The sequence below is a fragment of the Chiloscyllium punctatum genome, chromosome 12 (genome assembly GCF_047496795.1).
Source record: "Chiloscyllium punctatum isolate Juve2018m chromosome 12, sChiPun1.3, whole genome shotgun sequence".
Taxonomy (NCBI): Eukaryota; Metazoa; Chordata; class Chondrichthyes; order Orectolobiformes; family Hemiscylliidae; genus Chiloscyllium; species Chiloscyllium punctatum.
The window spans coordinates 81,745,559-81,762,125 of NC_092750.1; positions in this window are offsets into that span (position 1 = coordinate 81,745,559).

Sequence of the window (16,567 nt, forward strand, 5' to 3'; positions counted from 1 at the left end):
ACAAAAGAGGTTGAGACAAGGGTTCAGGTAAAAATGACTGGTCCCGATATCAAGGCAGTGGTTGACTTCTGTTGACATCAAGGAGCTTAACAAAACTGGACTTAATGGGAATCAGAATAACCTCTCCAGTGTTTGGGGTCAAACATGGCACAAAGGAAGATGTTCACCATCTCAGTCCTGGGTCACCTCTGTGGGAGATCCTCAGGGTAGCTTCCTCTTCACAAACATCTTCAGCTGCTTCATCAATGTCTCCCCGCCCCCACCCTCCCCACCATAAGATCAGAAGTGGGGATGGTCACTGAAGATTCCACAATGTTCAGAACGTTTTGTCACCCGTCAGTTCCTGAACTGGTCTTTGTCCATGTGAAGCAGGATCCAGACTCCATTGAGGCTTGTGCTGTTAAAGTGTCCATAATATTCATGTAACAGCACTGGTGGGCACTGCACATTGCCAAAGTAAAACAAGCGTTCATTCAGCAGCTCACACTGGTTTCACAGGAATATGAGGAAGTCATTCAGCGCATTAACAGTATTAGAGTCGATCAGGAACAGCCCATTCAGTGCCTCCAGCGTATTACTCAGGAAGAGAAGGAGTCCAGTGTGATGGACCACACAGAGCCCCTCGAAAATATTTGAAGGAGGTAGCCTTGACTCTAATGTTTTCATATTTTAAAGGAAATGTAAACTGTCTGTTCCAGATACAATGTGATTGATCAAACTACTCGGTGTGAAGCAAAACACCATCTACTTAAACACGAAAGAGAAAATGAAACCAAAGAAAGAGGAATTTAGAATAACGTAAGTCTATTGGACAGCTTAATAGAATAATAGATCTAGGAACTATTACTAATGAACTGTTCCAATATAGGAAACTCCCATAAACACAGCCCCTGGCAAAAATAAATATTAAGACACAGATTGTCACAAACATTTCTCCAATCCAGGAATTAAAAACAACATGAAGAGAAATTTCAGAGAGGGTAGCAACCGGGAAACATTCACTGAAGCTTCCAACTCTGTGGAGATCCCAATAGTTTCTGATGTTGCCGAGAAACCAAAACCCAGAGATCCTAATCTGTGAGAGCTGGCCACACACATTCAGTCTGCATTAAAATAAACACAAGGCCTCGCTAGCTGTTTACTCAAGTGGTCTTAACTAGCCAGCTTGGTCACGATCGTTCAACCTCTCTCTTAAAAGAAATCAGGACAAAATAACCTCTTAAAGCTGCAGCGTTGTCACACTAGTCAGTACAATGAGCTGTCAAACAGGAACCAGGGGTAACCAGTCAGGCCCTTGGCCCTGTCCAATCGGACGAGGTTGAAGCCAATCACTCCCTTGAGTCACTTACACAGGAACAGCAGGAGGCCGTTCCCACCTCAATGCACTTACACGGGGGCAGAATGAGGTAATTTTTGCTGATTCCTGATGAATGTCTTATGCCCCAAACTTTGATTATCCTGCTCCTGGGATGCTGCCTGACCCGCTGTGCTTTTCCAGCAATTGTCTCTCTACTCTGATCTCCAGCATCGGCAGTCTTAAGGGTCTCCTAATTGATGCTGTAACATGATGAACAAGTGGGGCAGAGGCTGCACAGACAGACTGTTCCACGTTGTTCCTCTTGGCTCCGTTGCTTCTGATACACATGTGGGACCTTAACGTGGTTTTCTCGTGGTGAGCAGGGAAGCCATATGTCTTGTGTGAAGTCTCAAGAAGGCACCTTCCATCTCCACGAAGACAGCCTGGTGTTCTCTATGTAGGGCGGAATCTGGTGGGAATGTCTACCTGTTTCAGATGGAAGGTAGTGTGGCTGCTGTTGGGGATTGTGAGCAACCTGACATTCAGTACGGGTTCACATGCTGACTGCAAAATAACATGGGGAGAGTTAATTAAGGCATATAAACTATTAGGAAAGTCACGTTAGACTGATGAATGGACTCTCTAAGTTCAAATAATGGTGATCTTGTTCATGTTGACCTTGTCTAGTGCATGTCCTGTGCAGTGTAACCTGTGTGCCTTACTCTGTCCAAGTCTATTTCCACCCTATGATCTGTCTGGCCATGCTTACTATGATCTGCCTCCACTGCTCATAAATAAAGTGTTTCCCTGTACTGAGGTAAACGTGACAATAAATCAAACCAATCAATCCTGGGTAAAGTATGGAATTTCTCTCCCTGTCAATGTCTGATTTGGAAATAAGTGATCGCTGCCACTCCTCGTGTTTCAGCGTCACCATTTCTTCGTCTCTCACAGCTCTATAGATTAAACACTCAGCTTATTCACTCTATCCTCATGTTACCATCACTCGTGTCTGTGGTAAGGGAATCATTCCATACAAAGGACATCAAATCTGTAGAGAGTGCCCCAAATGCTCTGTCTCCAAGGCTCTTCAATAGCAGGAAGATGGCTTTATTTATGTACTTGAATCATCTTACAATGAAGTACAGCATATCATTGAATGCACCCATTACTTACACAGGGTTTGATTCGGAGCAGTCAGCATAGACTTGTGAGTGGGAGATCATGCTTCCCAAATTTCTTAGAGTCCTTTGATGAAGTTACCAGGAGGTTTGATGAGGGCAGAATGGTAGACGTAGTCTCTATGGATTTCCGTAAGGCCTTTGGTAAGGTTCCACACAGCAGGCTGCTCAGGAAGGTTACATCTCGTAGAATGCGGGGGGAACTGGCCAATTGGATACACAGTTGGGTCGTTGGTCGGAAGCAGAGGGTTGAGTGGAAAGTTGTTTGTCAGACCGGAGGCTGGGTCCATTGCTGTTTGTTATCTATGATTTGGTTGAGAATGTACAAGGTATGATTAGTAAGTTTGCAGATGACACTAAAGTAATTGGGAGCATGATCAGTGAGGACGTTTATCAGAAATTGCATCAGGACCTTAATCAGGTGGGAAATGGACAGAGAAATGGCAAATGGAATTTAATATAGAAGCCTGAAGTCTTGCATTTTGGAAACTCAAATCAAGGTAGGAGTTTCATGGTGAGTGGGAGGGTCTTCAAGGGTGCGGTTGGCAGAGGGACCTTGGTGTTCAGGTGCACGGTTCTCTAAGAGTGGAGACACAGCTAGACAGGGCAGTGAAGAAGGCTTTTGGCACATTGGCCTTCATCAGGCAGGATATTAAGTATAGAAGTTGGGACCTTATGTTGCAGTTACACAGGACTTTGGGAAGGCCGCACTTGGAGTATTATGTTCAGCTTTGTCACCTTGTTATGGGGAGGATGTTATTAAATGAGAAAGAGTGCAGAAGAAATTTTCAAAGATGTTGCCAGGATCCAATGGTCTGAGTTATAGGGTGTGGTTGGACAAGCTAGGACCTTTTCTTTAGCGTGTAAGAGACTGAGGGAGTCCTTATAGAGCTGTATAAAATCACGAGGGGTATGATGGGGTTAATGTTCTCAGTCTTTTTCCAAGGTGTAGAGATTCGAGGATTAGAGGGGATCAGTTTAAGGTTAAAGGGGAAGGAATAAAAGGGAACTTGAGGGGCCACTTCTTTACACAGACGGCTGGTACGTGGATGAGTTGCCAACAGATGTGGTTGAGGGGGATACATTAACAACATTTCAAAAACATTTGGATAAATATGTGGATAGGAAAGGACTGGAAGGATATGGGCCAACTGCAGGGAAATGGGGTTAGCGTGGATGGACATTTACAAGGTGGACTCAAACCCCTCTGTTAATTAAACCCAAACATCCAGAAAAGCTCGCCTCACCTCGTAATCTGTTAAAATATGAGTGACACAGATCTCCTACATTCCACTATTGAACAAAAATTATCAAGTTAGTTTCTTAACTTTAATAGTGAACACTAAACAACAACTATTCACAAATACAAGCCCCTCTTTTCTTAGCTACTTACTATCTGACTCCAACTCTGTAAAAATATGCTGTTCCAACAACCCACATATGAAAATTAAAACCTCAAGACCATGCAGTCTCTATCTTCCCCGCTGTGTTCACTCTTTCAGCTGCTGATCTCCCTGGGTCATTTTGTTTTTATTGCAAGTAGGTTTACGTGAACATGTGTCTTTGATAGAGAGTGATGGAGATGGTCAGTTAGCAGTCCTGCTCTACAGCAGTTGCTCGGCTGTTGGATGGCAGCAGCTCTCCCTCCAGTGTTCAAAATGCTGGGTTTATATACTCCCCATGATATCGTAATTCTCATAATTTGATTGCTGTCCAGGTGTCCAAACAATAATATTCAAATTCTGTTGGTTTCCGGTATCCTGAGCGTTATTTAAACTCTTTGATTGTATTTGAATGGCTGTCAAAACAGCAACGAAAACTCATGTATCCATTTCTCATCTAATGCTGACATGTGGAACAGTGTGACATTTAGCTGGCATCTGTGGCTTTAATTTCTATTCAACAAAACCCGATCTGTCTTAAAGTGCCCATACATGTTTTTAGCTTCATAACATCTTCCCACTTCAGAAAATAAAATGGACCAGCAGAATGAAAAGATGGCTACATTTATTTTCCTCTCATTCTTAATCCCAATTATATGAAATACAAAAGTAATAATCTCAGTTATATCATTCATATTAATTCTGCACACCAATACAACACTGGAATAAGTCAAATCTTATCTCCATTGCTTTCCTTTAAATCCGCGAAAATCCATCTGCTATCACATTGTAGGAGCCGCAGCATGTACATTTTGTGAGTTTAAAGTCGGTAAAGTCGGTAAGGTAAGACTCCAATGAAATAGTCTCATATTCTGGTCTTTAACTATTCCAAAATCTCCTACAATTTGTTTGTCATACACATATTAAAATATGGTCAGGCCAGTGTGAAACTTAATCATTCTTGTTCAATAATGGAGATTTTGTATTTTTCTTCTGGTGGATATTGAGTTTTTTCGAAGTAACCAATTAGCCATTCAATCCCATCATCCTCTTTCTGTATCAATACATCTCCGACCCCGATATCCTGAGCATCAAACACAATTTTCAAAGGGTTTCAGAATATTTCGTGTAGGTAAAGCTGGTGTGGTGATTAATCCTGCTTTAAAATTCTCAAATGCCTCCTGGCATTGTTCTGTCCACCACAATTCTGTTTCCTTCTTTCATAGATCCATCAGTGGTGCCAATACGTTGCTGAAGTTTGGAACAAACTTCCGATAGAATCCAATCAGTTCCAAAAATTGAAGCACCTCTTTCTTCGAGGATGGTTGTGAAAATTCCTCAAAGCCCTTCGTCTTTGTGTTCCATGGGGTCAACCTTCCATGTCCAATGTAATGTCCCAAGAACGTCACCAAGGCCTTCGCGAATTCTGTTTTCTTGAAGTTTATTACCAAGTTTGCTTCTTGTAATCGTTCAACCTGCTCTGCCAACTGTAACATGTGAGCTTTCAATCACTTGCGAAAGATCACTATAACATACAGTTAAAATGCACCATTTGTTCATATGGCCACAACTCTGTTTCTGAGTCTTAAATGTGTGGTGCATTATTCATTCATATGGATAATGGATGAAAAACTCGATAAAGTTTTTTGTCATCTCTGGTATCTTTACTAGATAGTTTAACTGACACCACATTTTTTTTTAATTTGAAAGGGGTCACTAAACCTGGCTTTGAAGAGATTTCTTACCACTGGTGGCAATACTAATACGTCATCCCCTCGGGAAATTTTCAAAGTTTCACTGTTTCTGTCTGCCACCTGCTTCATTCTATGCTGTGCTCTTCAGATACTGTTTAGCTAACTCACCTACTCCATCTACTCTCTCCTTCACCTCATACACATAATCCAGGTGTGAGATTTCCGACTTTGGTTCTGTCAATTTATATGCAATTAATTTCAAAGGACCTCTCACTTCATGTACGAATATTAACTCGAAGGAAGTAAAGTGAGTAGATTTATTTGGGGCATCTCTAATGGCAAACAATTTAATGGGGCACCTTTATCCCAATCATTTGGCCAACCCTGACAGTACGCTGTTAACATAGTCTTCAGCATCTGATGCTAACTTTACAAGGCTCCCTGGGATTCAGGATGGGAGACACTTGATTTGAATTGCTGTATGCCTAAGCCATCCATGACTTCCTTAAAAAGCTGAGCAGTACAATGAGACCCTTGGTCTGACTGAATCTCTCTGGGTAGCCCACAGCGAGTAAAGAAAGCTCCCAACTCCTCCACCTCCCTTTTTACCTTAACACTCCATAATAGAATTGCTTCTGGAAATCTGGTAGACACATCCATTATGGTCAGCAAATATTGGTTTCCACTTTTACTTTAGAAAGGGGTGCTACACAATTAATCATAACCCACGTGCAAGGTTCTTCGAATGCAGGAATTGGCAAGAAAGGTGCTGGTTTTATTACTGCCTGTTACTTACCTACCATTTGGGATGTATGTCACGTATAACAAAAATTAACAGCGTCCTTGTGCATTCCAGGCCAGTGGAAATGCTTCTGTACCTTAGCCTGAGTCTTTTGTCCACCTAAGTGACCGCCTGCAGTTAGTTTATGAGCTACCCGTAACACTGTACGTTGCTGCTAACACAATCTGGTGCACTTCGGCCCATTTCCCTTCTGCAGTAACCTATCGGGGTCTCCATTTTAATTTTATGATTCAATCTTTTGGTTTTAACGTTCAACTATATACTGAATCCTTCTCTCTGTGTGTGCATGTGTATGTGTGTGTGAATGTGTGTGTATATATCTGTTGTAAGTCCATTAACCTTTCTGGACTAAACACCTCTGCCTGATCCTCTGCCTGTTCAGGTTTTTCCTGCACCGTTACATCAAACAGGGGGTCAGTTCACTGAGCATCAACTCATTTGTCTTTTTTGTTCGATTTTCCTTCCTGCTGTAACTTATGAAAGTGGGATCTTGTTACTACACACTCTGGAAAAATTCCTGGGTAATTTTCTTTTAACTCACCAATTCCCTAGTTTTCCTTTGGCTTCTCCACCACAAGGGGTGCCTATCCCACCTCGCCTCCTGCTAAATCGTTCCCAAGAACAAACTGCATTCCTGGAACTGACACTCTGTTATTCACTGTCACTGTTACTTCCCTAATCTTGATTTGGCATTCCATCCTGATGTTACACAAGGGAATGCTTAATTTCTGTCTCCATTCCACACGTTAACACGGTCTTGATTAACATGCCAGAAAGAGTGAAAATACTTTCATTTCTTACTAATAGCGGCCAACAGAAATTGAGGACTGCAGATGCTGGAGATGAGAGTTGTAAAGTGTGTGGCTGGAAAAGCACAACATGTCGGCAGCATCCGAGGGGCAGGAGAGTTAACGTTTCAGGTATAAATACTTCATCAGGAAAGTGGGGGGTAAGGGAGGGGGAAGGAGGTTGAGAAATAAATAGGAGGGTGGGGTGGAGCTGGGTGGAAGGGAGCTTGGAAGGCGATAGGTAGATGCAGGTGGGGTGTGATGGTGACAGGTCGGACAGGAGGGTGATAGGACTCCTATCGGTGGTAGGACAGCTGGAAACATCAAACTGTGCAGCATCAACGTTGACTTCACCAAATTCCAAATCTCCCCTCCATCAACATCTCCCAGATCCAACCGTTCAACCTAGCACTGCCCTCTTGAACCGCCCTAACTGGCCATCTTCCTTTCCACCTATTGACTCCACCCTCCCCTCCAACATATCACTATCACTCCCACCTACATCTTCTTATTGCCTTCCCAGTGACCCTCCCACCAGCACAGCTACTACCCTCATATTTATCTTTCAGCCCCCTTGTCCCCCCACCATGTTCCTGACGATGGGTTTCTGCCTGATATTTGATTGTCCTGCTGTTTGGATGCTGCTTGATCTGTTGTGCTTTTCTGGCGCCTCAGTTCTCAACTATTACAGACTGAGCAGATCCCATATATCACAAAATTATAACTTCTCGTCCTTCTCCCCCTGTTCTTTCTGAGTAAACATTATCTACAGAGACGAATTCTTTCAGAGATCAGGTACTGCCTCCATACCCAGCCCTTGCCTACGCTGTGCACTCTCCTGCAGCTCCTCAGCTCCAGTTGGGCTCTCCTTTACCAGTTTCACTAATTCCACTGGGCCTAGCCTCTACTAACACATCATTCCCCAAAGTGCCTTCATTCAACGCCCATCACGGTGTGTCCCAGCTTACTGCAGTGAAACCACCTTTTCCCAGTGCCCTTCTTAAACCATCGGCACTGTCATTTTATGTTTTCCACTCCCTTATAGTGAGAACACCTGAGGCCTTTCACCACCTTTCAACCCCCTTGGGCTTCTTCCTTCACCTGTGGTAAACTATTGTGATCTACTGTTCCCTTTGTAATGTGTGATCGTCCCTTCTCCCAATTTCTATCCCTCACAGGATGAAACTCCCGCCAGAAGCTAAATATCATCTCATGCCCCAGTGCATATTTACCTGCCCTTTCTGCCGTGCTTCTCACTTCTTGAACTTTCGGTACATTCACATGAATTCTTACTATCTCTGGAAGTGAGTCTTTTAACTTCTCCAGCAAATTAATCTCCCTTCAAGCCTCACAGGTCTTATCCATTTTTACGGCCATCACCCACCTGTCAAAATGACTGTGGTTACTTCTTTCAAACTCAATATAAGACTGACCTGTTTCCATCTCTATTTTTCTGAACATCTGTCTATATGCTTCTCGTACCAATTCATAACCAATCAATATAGCCAATTTGACATCTTGATAATCTCTTGACCCCTCATCTGATAGCGTTTCCATACCTCACCAGCTGTGCCCACCATCTTCGTCTGAACTAGCATTACCCACAATTTCACTGGACACGTCATCTGACGAGCCATTTTTTCAAATCAAATAAAAAAGGTTTTGACATTTTTGTCACCGAAATATGGCAAGTTATTAACATAGTTGTATACATCCCTATGTTCTCCCTTCATCTCCATCCTGTTAACTTAACTTTCTTGTCTAATTCCCAACTTCTGCATTTCAAATTTTCTCTCTCTTTCTTTTTCCTCTCTTTCTCTTTCTTCTCTCTCTATTTCCTTCCCTTTAGTTATCTTCTATCTCCAGTTGCCACATTTGCAATTTAAGTTTTTTCTAACTCTACTGCAGTTGCCTATTTCTCTGATACATCAAAGTGCTTGACCAACTCCATAACAATTTCAGCTTCCCTTTTCTCCCTGGTTAAACTCACTTCCAACCTATTTACTAATTCTAAAAAATGTCCTCCTTCTGTCTTTCTAAACTTCCTTGGAAAATTTGGGAACCTCTTTAGTAATGTTAAAAGCCATTTCCCTCACTTTTGATTTAATCAACCACAAGTAACAAAATTAAACGAATTTTCCCACTGGTTTTATTTGAAGATCAAAGTCACTAATTGCAATGAGTTGGAATTTACTGGGACCTGTTGTATCTCAAATCTGTTCAAGTCGGTCCAAGTGCCACACGGCAAGGCGCCAAAACTGTTATGACAGCAATGTAGAACCCCTCTGTTAATTAAAATCACACACCCAGAAAAACTCACCTCACATCATAATCTGTCAAAACGTGAGCGACAGACAACTCCTAAATTCCACTAATGAACAAAAAATAACAATTTATATGTGTGCAAGTTAGCTCGTTAAGCTTGAAGGTTTGTTTTCAGAAGTTTCGTCACCATGACGAAGTGACACCATCAGTGAGAGTATCTGGTGAAGTGCTGGTGGTATGTCCGACCTCTCTATTTATAGGTCTTGGTTTCTTAAGATGGGTGATGTCATTTCCGGTTATTTTAACAAGACAATGTAGACAGGATCTAAATTGATCCGTTTATTGATGGACTTCTGGTTAGAACGCCATTTCTCTAAGAAGGTCCTTGCATGTCTTAGGATGTGTGTGTTTTGTCCCAGTCAAAGTGATGCCTTTCTTTGTCTGTATGTATGAAACATAGTGATAGTGCGTCATGTCTTTTGGTGGCTAGCTGGTGTTCATGTATCCTCATAACACGACAACAGGACAGTTTCAATGGTCAAAAAATGATTTTATATACACTGTTTAATCAATGTGTGTGTGCAGACAAGCCGCATTTTCCATATGTGCGCAACACATTGTAAATGAACAACAGAGACACAGTTAACGAAAAATGATGCACATGATGTATAAAATTGATAAAACATTAAAACATGATTTGATCCTCTCAACGTTCCCTCCTTTTCTGGAATTCCCGACTCTACTCTCTCATTCTTACCAGGATGAGTGCTCCAAATTCTTGATTCTAATATCCCAACTTATTTCAGTTAATCCCCTTCAATATATTGGCCTGTTGGGTTCTTTCCAAAGCTAGTGTCTGTCATATAATCGGAGATAAATATTCTGGCATCAGACTCAGCATTTGAACATATTACTCTGTTGTACACGCACTGTACCAAGGACCACAGCACACAGGCATTGCCAAACCATTGGGGAATGTTCATCTACTTCTTTCGATCATGTAGTTTTCTCATTTTCCACATCTCCAGATCTATATCCTCTCTCCCTTTGCATCTAGTTAAGAAATGCACCAATTATTCTTCGTGTCCCATCTCCCAAAACTCCTTCTTTCAGTTTATATCTAATGCTTTCTTCAAGATGTAATGTGGTTATAATTAAGCAATATAACTACCAAGACATGCGGGAGGAACTGGCCAGAGTTCATTGGAAGGGGAGCTGAACAGGAAAGACCATGGAGCAGCAACGGGAGGAGTTTCTGGGGATAATTCAGAAGATAATACCAGAAATGCAACCCCAAGAAGATGAAACATACTCATGGGAGGACAAGGCAGCCATGAGTGATAAGGCATCAAACCAAAAGAGGAAACATACAATGTGGTGAAGATGATTGGGAAACCAGAGAATTCATTGGCTCTGAAACTACATAAGGCTGGCATTACTGACACTACAGAGCTCTTAATCATAGTCAGGGAAAGGAACAGAGGAAACACATTCTCTTTAAACACAGAAGATGGTATTTCTCAAGGAAAAAGTTTCAGGTGAATTAAACATTTGCATTAAGATCAGTTAAATGCTTTTGTGGAATGTGTCAGATTGGAAGCAAGACCCGGGGAGACAGATCCTCAACAGAATGAGAGTTTGAAAATGGAAGTATTTCCACATCAGAAACCAGGTTAGGTCACTGAGTGCAGGGCAGATGGGTGAATGGGTCTCAGTGAGAATTGGGGAACAGACAGCAGAGTTTCATTGCAGATATTGCAGCTCGAATCTGCGTATTCATGTAGTGCTGTAGACCACAGCAGCAGGAGAAGCAGACCTGCATTCAACCACAACCTGTACCTTTTTGCCAGGGTAACACTTCAGTTTGTCATTACCATCAACACCATCTATGGCTCAGTGACGAGTGTGGGTGAACATGTCAGAGTCAGAATCACATGAACCTTAACCTGATGCTAACTCATTAAAGCTGCCAGACTTGACAAACAGATCTGATCGAAGCCCTGCAGTCCTGTCACGTTCAGTTATAAAATGGTGATGGATGATTAATCAATTGACTGGAGGCGAAGGTTCCACAAACATTCCGATCGTAAATAATGGAACAGACCTGCACATCAATGTAAAAGAGAAGGATGTTTCATCTGCAGCGTCCTCTGCCAGAAGTATTGAGTCGATGATACACCTCACCCTCATCACGATGCCCACAAAATCACAGATGTCAGCCTTCAATCAATTTCAATTGCTGCACGTGACATGAAGAAACAGCTGAACAGAGTAGATAAGACACAGGCAATGGGCCCTGACACCATTTCTGCAACAGGATTGAAGACTTGTGCTGCACAACAAGCTGTGTCCCTGGGGAAACTGTTTCATTCCAGCTCCAACTCCGACATCTCCATGGCAGTGTGGAAAATTACTCAGCTATGTCCCGCTTCCGAAGAGGGGAATAATTACAATCTGAACAATTACCACTCCCTCAGTCCCATCACGACAGTCAAATTGGTTGGAGTTCTTTTTGACAGAGCTGGCAAACAGCAGAGAAATAACCAGCTCAGTGTGGTTTCCAATAGGTCCCCATGTGGAGATGGTGCTGTTGTGGAAATGTCACTGGATTACTAATCCAGACCAGGCTAATGCTCTGGCAGCGGGTGCAAGTTAAAGACAATTAATAAAATATCGGGATCAAAAATCTGGTGTCAGGCCAGAATCACATGAACCTTAACCTGATGCTAACTCATTAAAGCTACCAGACTTGACCAACAGATCTGATCGAAGCCCTGCAGTCCTGTCACGTTCAGTTATAAAATGGTGATGGACGATTAACCAATTGAACAATTTGAAGCCAATATCGATTGTAAACAGAATTTCCTTCTCCAATATACTTTTAGGAAGTGAATCTCCCATGATTTCTTTTTAGATTACTTCCAGTGTGGAAACAGGCCCTTCGGCCCAACCAGTCCACACCGCCCTGCCGAAGCGTAGCCCACCCATACCCCTACATCTACACCTTACCTAACACTACGGGCAATTTAGCATGGCCAATTCACCTGACCTGCACATCTTTGGACTGTGGGAGGAAACCGGAGCACCCGGAGGAAACCCACACAGACAAGGGGAGAACGTGCAAACTCCACACAGTCAGTCGCCTGAGGCGGGAATTGAACCCGGGTTTCTGGCGCTGTGAGGTAGCAGTGCTAACCACTGTGCCACCGTGCCGCCCAATTTCCTGGGCTGGACTAAAACTGACTCCAAAGACCCTGACATGTGATAAACATTTCAATGGTCTCTGAAATGGTCAAGCAAAACACTCATTTGTATCAAACTACTCCGAGGTCTGAAAGGATGAAACCGGACAGAACACCCGGCCTCAGCATCAGTGTCGGAAAAGGGAATGGGAACACAGTCCTGTCGACTCTGCAGAGACCTCCTTCCTAACATCTGAGAGCTTGTGACAGCATTTACAGAGCTTTCCCACAGACTGCACAGAAACAGCGGGAAAGGAGTAGGTCATTCAACACATTGAGCCTCCCCCATTCTAGTTCATGGAAAAAAATCTCCTCAATGCACTTACCCCACACAATATACACATCCGTTAATGTGAGTAACCTTGGGAAGCTATAAAATAGGAAGTGCAGTAGTACATTTGGTCTATCGAGTTTGCTACCCAATTCATTGTAATGATGGTTGGCCCTTCATTTCCACATCGTACTCCTGCTCTCCCACCATCCCTTTACTGTCTCTAAATCCTTATCTATAATCAATGTCTCGGTTTCCAGGTGCGAGCGAATTCTCCAGGTTCACCAGTCAGTGAGTGCAGACATTTATTCTCATCTCAATGCAGAGTGACCTGCTTCCAATCTGACTCACCCTGTCAGAGTTTTGGATATTTCACTGAGATCTCCATTCATTTTCCTAAACCCCGTGGAATACTGGCCCAGTCTCCCCAATCTCTGCTCCCACAACAAGCCCGTAATCCCAGAGATCAGTCTGGTCATCCTTCACTGCTCTCCATCAATGTCAGGTTTGCCCTTTATTAGGTAAGGAGACCAAAACTACACACAATACTGCTCGGGATGATATCTCACCAGGCACTTAGGGCTGCAGTAAGACACCCTTACTTCTGGACTCACATCCCCCTGAAATGAAGGTTAACACACCATTTATCTTCATCACTGCTTTCTGTTTCTGCAATATTGTTTTCAGCATCTGGTGTACAGGGAGATGCAGATCCTTTTTAATCTTGCAGCTCCCCACTTGGTGTGTCTGTGTACACTGGGCAGCGTGCCAATCTCCATGCCCAGTATTGACAACTGGTTGCAGAACTCTCTGCACTGCAGGGACCTTAGAGGTTTATGCAGAAGGAAACAACAAACAGGAGCATGCATCCCTTTGTAGATCAACATGTTTCAACCAATCCTTCCCAAATGGTACGCTGGCAATTTATTGTTTTCACCAAAGGGCACACCGTCACCTCTATACACATTGTTCTCCATCTGTCACGTATTTACCCATTCTCTCCACTTGTCTTAGTCTTCTCGGTGCTTTTTTACATCCTCCTTACCCACTCACAATCCCACATCCGTTAGTGCTTTCAGCAGGCTGGGATATATTGTATATGATTCCAGCAACCAAATGTTTAAAGGGCATTGTGAACAGCTGGGCCCCAAGCACTGATCCCTGTGACACCCCAGCAACCTTCCTCAGTTAATTTCTATTTATTTATTTCTCGGAGTCACTGGCGGGGCCAGCATTGTCCTATCCCTAATTGCGAAGGTGGTGGTGAGCTGCCTTGTTGAACCGCTGCAGTCCACCTGCTGCTGTTGACCTCCAATGCCATTAGGGAGGGAATTCCAGGCCTCTGATCCAGTGACTGTGAAGGAGCAGTGATAAATTTCCAAGTCAGGATGGTGAATGGCTTGGCGTGGAACCTGAAGATGATGGTATCCCCATACATCTGTAGCCCTTGTCCTTCCAGATAGATGTGGTCGTGAGTTGGGAATGTGGTCTCTGAGGATCTTTGGTGAATCATTTCATTGCAGCATGTAGATAGTAAAACACTGCTGCTGCTGCTGAGCGTTGATGGTGGAGCATTGTGGGTGAACGGACGGTCAAACTGGCTGCTTTGTCCTGGATGGTGTAAAGCCTCTTGAGTGTTGTTGTGGCTGCACTCATCCAGACAAATTGGGAGTCTCCTATTACACTTCTGACTTATGCATTGTCGATGATGGACAGACGTTTGGAAGTCAGGATGTGAGTTACTCGCCGCAGTATTCTTAGCATCTAATCTGCTGTTATAGTTACTGTGTTTATGTGGCGAGACCAGTGAGTTTCTGAGCAATGATTACCCACCAGGAATTTGATACTGGGAGATTCAGTGATAGTAACACCATTGAATGCCAAGGGGCAGGTTAGATTGTAATTTACTGGTGATGGTCATGGTCTGGCAATTGCGGGGCCTGAATATTCCTTGCCATTTGTTAGCCTGGATACTATCCAGATCTTGTCGCATTTGGACATAGACTGCTTCAGTATCTGAGGAGCCACAAATGTTGCAGAACATTGTACAATCATTGGCGAACATCCCCACTGCTGACCTTAAAAGGAAGCAGCCTTGAAGAAGTTTTCGTTCACTGCCCGAGGGACTCCTACAGACTTGTCCTGGAGCTGAGTTCTCAGAACTTCATCAACCATGACCACCTTCCTACGTATTAGGTGTGATTCTAAACGGCAGGGAGTTTCCCTCTGATACCCATTGATTCCAGTGTTGCTAACGCCCCTTGATACCACACTTGGTCGAAGACAGCCTTGATTTAAAGGGCTATCTCTCTCACCCCACCTCTGGAATTCAGCTCATTTGTCCATGTTTGAACCACGGTAATGAGGTCAGGAGCTGAGTGGCCCTGGTGGAGCCCAAACTGGGCGTCATTGACCAGGGTACTGCTGAGTAGGTGCTGATTAAAACTACTGACACCTTCCACCACTTTACTGATGATCGAGAGGAGACTGATGGGGTGGTAATTGGCTGGATAGGATTTGTTCTGCTTTTTATATACAGGAGATACTTGGGGTAATTTTCCACATAACCAGGGAAATGTCATTGTTGTAACTGTATTGAAACAGTTTGGCTAGAGGAGTGGCAAGTTATGGAGCACAAGTTTTCAGTACTGTTGCCAGAATATTGTCAGAGTATGGACCATTTGGAGTATCCAGTATCTCAGACCGTTTCTGGATATCACGTGGACTGAATCAAATTGGTTGATGACTGGTAACTGGATCGTTGTGGACCACTGGAGGGGGCTGAGATGGATCATCCACTCAGCATTTCTGACTGAAGATTGTTGCGAATGCATCAGCCTTATCTTATACACTGAAGTGCTGGGCTCTTCCATCATGGAGGAAGGGGTTACTTGTGGAATCTCTTCCTCCAGTGAATTGTTTAATTGTCCCCAACGTTTCTTGACTAAATGTGGAAGGACTTATACCTTACAGAATCATACCTTACATACAATGTCAGGCTGTTGCTTGACGTGTCTGTTTATTTCTATTCACTGTTTCATGCCAGCTGTCCCATTCTAGAAACATATCCATATATTAGCCCCAATTCACTAAGATTTGATTTTGTAAACTGGGCTTGGAGCTAAAAAAAAAACATTCTGAAAATCCACGCGTTTTACATCCATTGGTTCTCTACCATTTGTCTGCCATTATGTTTCTCAAACATAATTCCCATTTCATAAATCTATGTTAGTGTTTTCTATGACCATTACTTTCAGTCCCAATAATTTATCCGAAACCATTTCCTTACTATGTTCTATGTTCCATGTGCTCTATCCCATTTTCCCACACCAGACTTGGTTTTCCTAGTACTGTTAGAAAGTTCTGTGAAGACAGAACGGAAGTAGTGGCTTCACAGTTTTGCCATTTCTCTTTTCCCCATTCTCCATTCTCTGGTTTCAAACTCTAAGGAAACTGCACTTGTTTTCTCATATTTCTCACATTGACATAATTTAACAAGTTGTCACCGTTCACTCTTATAACCCTTGTGAATATACTCTTCAGAAACTCATCAATTCCTGCCTTAAACTGCTCAATAATTGACCTTCCACACCATACATTCACAGGATCATAGACTCTGTGCCAACAGAAGTATAGCACGATCTA